This window comes from Sturnus vulgaris, chromosome 6 (assembly GCF_052056855.1).
Source record: "Sturnus vulgaris isolate bStuVul1 chromosome 6, bStuVul1.hap1, whole genome shotgun sequence".
Classification (NCBI taxonomy): Eukaryota; Metazoa; Chordata; class Aves; order Passeriformes; family Sturnidae; genus Sturnus; species Sturnus vulgaris.
Window position 1 is genome coordinate 21,486,245 of NC_142248.1, and position 6,618 is coordinate 21,492,862.

At 36.4% G+C, this 6,618-nt stretch overlaps 1 protein-coding gene across 5 annotated transcripts in view; it reads right to left on the minus strand.

Moving 5' to 3' along the window:
* Positions 1-6,618, minus strand: part of STRN3 (striatin 3) — a 60,755-nt gene that overhangs the window by 52,955 nt on the left and 1,182 nt on the right. The window lies entirely within an intron of this gene.

Consider the following 6,618-nt stretch of genomic DNA (forward strand, 5'->3'; position numbering starts at 1 on the left):
AGAAGCCATACTGTCCTGGGGTGACTCCCTAAACCAGGAAACATATAAAAATAAAGAATACAATCTTAAATAGTGTACAGAGCTTTGTATTAAGACAATGGCAACACCAATAATAACAAAATTGAATATAATCAAGTTAATGGAACTAAAGTTATGGAAGAGTAAGACAGTCAAAATAAAAGTGTATAATGCAGAATTTTCAGTGAGGTGTGACAGAAAGTTCACAAGGAGCCGGTATTTTGCACCTCCTAAATGTTAATCTGGCTTCCTGGCACAAAACATCACCAGCACTGCCTAATTAACACCACTTCCCAGCAAGTTAACAGAGACAGTAGTCCTGCCTTCTACCAACGCAACTGTATTAACCTTGCTGAAGATGTGAAACAGAATAGGTGTTATAAAATGTGTAAACCTGTTTAAATGCTCAGCTTAGACTTTCTTCTGAGACTTCTGTTTGCCAAAGCTGGATCTTTTCTTTTCCCAGGGTCTCAAGGTGCCAGATTCTGTACAGCATCCTGGGGTCTCATCCTCAAAGAATGCAAACCACCACAGTTTCAAGTTAAGTATTGGCGTCAAGCATTATCCAGCTTTTTATAGTGGTCACTGGCATAAAGTCAAGGGACTTGCTTTGGGTTTTTTTCCTTCTAGTAGCACTTAAGGAGTGATTGTATTTTGGGTGAAAAGAAGACAAGGTGAACAACTGGAAGAAATGTTAGAGCCATCAACCCATTTAAAAATATATGTATAAAATCAGAAAGACCTTCAGGCATCTGGACTTACTGAAGTTCATTCTCTATTTCAGGATCATTTCAATCAACATTCAGAGAAGCACATTTTTTCAGAATGTTACAGCCAACACATGCAGGATTTTTGCATACACAATAACTTCAAATAAACCTAGGAAATAGGGAAGATACTTCATCTCTCGTAAGTGGAATTTGTTCTGCAATCATAAAAATGTATTTTTACCTCTAATTGCCAACAGCAGGCTACCTCTAATCAGACATATTTATAAAGATACTACAGTGGATACTGCAGAAGACACTGTAGAAATACCTACACACTGCTTAAATTTATGCTGTACCATCAGGACTGGTCCTGAAGAATAGCCAACTTCATAATTGGCTCTTAATACCTGTTGGAGTTGCACTGATGAAGGCAGAAGATATCATTAAACAAGTACCTGGCTGAGTATGGCTTAGGATAATTCAAGAACAGTCTGAGTGACAAAAAGTAACCACCAGATAGGCAAAGCTCTTGCAAGTCATACATTCGTCCTGAAAATACATCAAATCACTAGAGGATCCAACTTCCCTAGCCACTCTCTTCATCAGCTAGGAGAAGTAAATCCATTATCACTTCCTCCTAATTTCTTACTGACAAGAAGGATCAAGAACATCCACCACTACCTCAAAGCCTACTTTCAGCATGAAATAAATAATTATACCCATAGATATTTCAACTCTCACAAAAAATTCTCCGAAATGAGATTTCCCAAAGAGGTATTAAATATGTATAGGTATAATTGCAATGAAACTAAGAAGTAAAATGCAAACCCAGTGTTTAAAAAAAGAAGTAATTTTTCACCAGGAAGTGTTATATAACTTATCTGCCACATACTTCTACACTGTGCCTAAAAGAAAACCTTACCAGAGTAACTGTTATAAAATGACAGTTCTGTGCACTGATTCTAAGTAAGAGTATTATTATTGTAAATAATCCGTTATGAAAAGACAATTATTACACAGTAAAAAACACTTTTATACCAAGTGTTGCTAGAAGGGAATTATTTAGTAACAATATACCAGAAAAAGTTACACAATTTCTACACTGACCAGTATCCCATACATAAACTTCACAGCTATCCAGGTATTTCCTGTTCCTGTTTTTACATGGAGCTTAATGTAACTCCATGTCCTGCACTCTTTTATTGTTCTGCCTCCATGAAGTGAATGCTGCAAGAAAATTTTACAGAAATGTTAAAGATCTAAATCAAAAATAAAATAAGAACAATGAGGTTATCCATACACAAAAAGGAAGCATCTCTGCACACTTTAATTTAGAAATCTTGCCAAGAAGCCTGTGAAGAAAGGCAAGATTTACCCAGACAGACAGAAGAACAGACTTCCAACCTTCAGGGAACAGGCACCTGAAGTTTTACCAAAACTGATGTGCCTGTTAATGCAGTTGACTAAATAGCTATGGAAGCCACAGTAGGGAAACCCTTGTTATGTCTAATTGCTCTCTACCCAAAATATACAAAACTCTCAATTCAGTGCTTAAACTTAAAAGGGACTTAACTCTATAAAATACGTAGCTGTTTTCACCATTACCTCAGAAAAATTATTAAAGAACAGAAGCTTCTGGCTTTTAACTTCTTATATGTATGCTATTTTATACAGAAAAAGTTGTCATTATAAAAAAAGGTATTAAATATTCAAATATTTTATCATGTGAATAAACATTAGTTACTTGGACCATGATACTTCTGCACCTTCACTACAGCAAGTGCCAGAACAGTTTGCACAAACAGAAGTTAGACAGTTCAAATGCATGCATTACCCACACATCTCGTGGCATTTACAACTATCACAAATAAGAATGCTGACCAACTTTTAACAACCTACTTCATCTTATTTTCAGTCAGTGTTGATCAAGTATCCCTTGAGGTTTTTAAAGGATTGACTTAGATTTAGTTAAGCTAATTTCATAACAAATACGGAGATTCACCTGTAAGATCCAATGAAACTGCCGTTTATCAATTAATCGTATTTCCAACTTCAGTTATCTAGAATTCAATTGATAAACAATTATGTGATTAAAATACACTGTCCATTTCACAACAGCAGCATCTGCATTTCCTGCCTTAACTTTCCATATTATATCACAATTAATGCCCCTGATATCAATCAGGGTTTGCTTTTTAAGAAAAACAGTATTGAAACTGCACCAAAACAGCACTGAATATATTGTCAGACAATCAAAGCGAAGCATTTTCTGGCCCATGGAAGAGAGGTTAGAAGAACTACATGATCTTTAAGGTTCCTTCAAGCTCAAACTGTTATGTGACTCCATTTCAAAGCTACCTCAATGGTCAAGAAAATATAAGAACAGCTTGCCTGGTCGGACCAACGGACCACTAACCTCAGTAAGCCACTTGTAACCACGGGCTAACAGGCAGTTCCACAGGACTAGCATAAAAACAAAAGAATAAACCTCACAAAACATTTCAAATCTCAGAAAGCTTGTAAATCAAAAAGACAGTATCTTTGAATTTAGACACCCACAGGAAATCTTCCATTAATTTATCCAAACACTTTCTGACACAAGAAAATGTTAGCATTTACAATAGTCCCCTGCACAAAATGTCACTAATTCCTGAAAAACCAGGGCTTTTTAAAAATACTTATTTTTACTGTATGCTCCCTAGTTGCTGAGACACAGATTGTGGCCAACAAACTAACAACCATTCCACAACCCCCGTAACCACTTCCACTTGCAATCTATCATCAAAACAAATTATCTGCAAGCCAAAAGCAAGGCACAGTCTCTTATGAAAAGAATTAATTGTTCCTCCCAAGTTTAAGAGAGAAACATTTCCAACATTATCCCCATCCCCCTTTCAACCTGCAACAAACTAAAACAAGGAACATACTTTAGCTACACTTTGGAAGTGAAGCACAGCATGACTGTATATACACACTCTGAACATGGTCACATTTTGTTCACGATATCACCACTTTTACATACATTATCTGAAGATATAGTTCTATTTTAAAGAATGTATAACATTCTTTCAATGGGTCTGCTCCATCGTCCCCAGAAGAAATGAAAATTGGGAGGCATGCAAGTAAAATCTGAAATCTATGGGTTTTAGGGGTTTGGGATTTTTAAACACCTAAATAAAGAATATTTAAAAATACACTTCTGTAATATCTCTGAGTATTTGGGTAAAAAAAGCATTTGCAAAATAAGATAAACTAGGAACTTTAGTTGTGCACCACCAAAGATGTCATTTTATAGGACAGAAAACACATTAACAGTCATAGTACTCTTTATGCACACCTCAGTTACTTGAGAGGATGTATGCTTAAACCAAAACTCAACATATTTTGAGCATTTATGTTTCTTAATTACACTTCCTATTCATTAAAGCGTTTGGAAGTAGCATCTACTGGCAATTCTCTCCGAACACATTCTTGTGTGATTCTGAAGTATCAGAGAATATTCAATCTGATTTCATCTAGTTCAGAAAACCTGAATAAACTGCACAATTGAGACTTCTATTCTAGACAAGAATTATCAGCCTGCAAACCCCATAAGAAAGCGGATCTCCTGATTTTCCCCCCAAAGTTACAAGCTTTCCTAAGATACTCCTTTTTCGACACAACTTTGTCTTCGTTAAGAGTTTCTGTGCATCCCTACAGTGTCTTCCCATCCAAATGTCTTTTTCCTTTAGGATACTGTAGAGTCATTTAGCACCTTGAAGAAACAGTTATTTCTAACAAGTACATAACATTCAATATGATCTTGCTGTAACTCCTCTGAAGTTAGAAAAGACCATTTATCTCAGCATAACAGCTGGTCATTATTGACCAACATCAAGGTCATTAGATTGGCAGATCAAAGTTACATTGCTACAGTGAAAATCCTTCCGTTCACTAAACAGTGAACAGGTCGTGTCCATTACTTGCAGTGAGCAAGACACTGCAAGGCCAGTTTATTTTCAACACAGCAGCCAGAGAACTGTTAAGCAGTCACGGCAGCAGCCTGTATTACAGGTGAAAGGAAAGAAGTATACTATGTTTCAAGTACTGTACTCCTGATATTTGACATTTCTGTACTTGATACTGGTTTGCACACACAGATTTGTCTAATGATTATGCTGCTTCACTTCTGCACACAAGCAGAACAGCATGCATCTGAGAAGTTGGAAAGACAGTGTAAAACTATTAACATTTTAGATTCAAAGTCTGATGTAAATGTAGTTCTAAATCTACATCTACACAGGTAAAGAAAGGGGGGTGGGTGGATAAACCACACAGTAGCCCCATTAATTCATATCACAGATAAGAAAGCATCTTCTTCTTCGGAATAATAATTTTTTTCAATTCAGAACTCATAAGTAAAACCACCCAAATTGTTAAGTCATTCGGTTTTGCACATACTTTTTATAAAGCATCATTAGCAAAGTTATGAAGAACTTGCAATAGCCAGCACTGAGAAGCAGTGTTTATAGAGTTTACTGTCATTTTGAAAGAATGAAGAATTAAGAATGAAATTACCTGCACCAGGAGAGCTGCAGCTAAATCATCCAACATCCACTTCCATATAAATTATCTACTGTCATGCTATGGAATTACTGTTTTCCTTTCAACCCAGGAGGCCTCAATCATCAAAAAACTCACACTTGTACCTAACATCCTGATTAATATTCTCAACAGCTTCAACGGACAAAACTGTCTGGGTCCAAACTATTACAATTTTACTGGCCACAAAATATGCTGTGACTTCACAACTTAAGTTGCAGAATCAACAAAAAACCCCACATCTATCTTCAAAAAACATTCACAATACATTCCTGTATCAGTCTTCACCACTGTATAGGCTGAGACCTATACAAGGGTAATGTCCTCCCCCGGGCTTCCAAAGTTATAAAAAAACCAACCAAAAACCCCCTCCTGCATAGGCACTGTGCAGCAACTCTGCTGTCTCAGTCCCATGACATTTGCACACGTATGTGAATCAACACACACATAATCAGGGTCAGAACTGCTGCCATACCTCCAGAGACACACAAAAGAAATGGTATAGCCCTGGACAACAAACAGCAACCACAAACGAAAAGCAGCAGTTGGCTGGAGTGCATCAGGGAGTCTAGAGGCCATGTGAGTTCAGAGAAGCACTTTATCAGTCACACACAACTTTCCAAGTCTCTGGACTACTCCTCATGTTAGGGTACAGGAGCACCTCGTTTTCAAGTAACAAGCCCATACCTAAAACAAATACTTCAAAGGTGGTTTTGTCTGGTAAGGAATAGCACTAAGCAACTTATTTATAAACATAATGCTGTATCACTGAGATGCTAGAGAAAACAGGAGAAACAGCCAATTCTCTCCGCTAAAAACACCCACCCATGTCCACCACAGATTTTAAATCCAGCCATTTCACGAAGTTTAAAATGGTAAGACTAGCTATAAGTGAAAGAAATAGTAAAACCTCTTCAATTGTTTCCCTTGGTGGTTTTGGGCTTTTAAAATTCTTTCTTAATTATAGTTGTAATAAAAATAGTACAAATTACATGCTTATTATAGAACCAAAAAGTTCCTAAAGAATTGCCCAGGCTCAGGTATACTTCTACAAACATTCACTCAGTACAAAAATCACAAAAAATTCTTTGGAAATGATAAAGTCTGCTAACATTTTTCACATTTTTATTATGTACACTTCTGTCCTATAAAAAGATAATGGCTCCTGTGTGGATACCTCACATTCAGTGGATTTCACAATCTGTTCGTAAACTGGTAATAGTCAATGCACAATCTTTTTACTTGCAAAAATATTAGTAAAATTATCTTATAACTAAAAGCAAACATTAGTGGCAAGAAATGTATATCC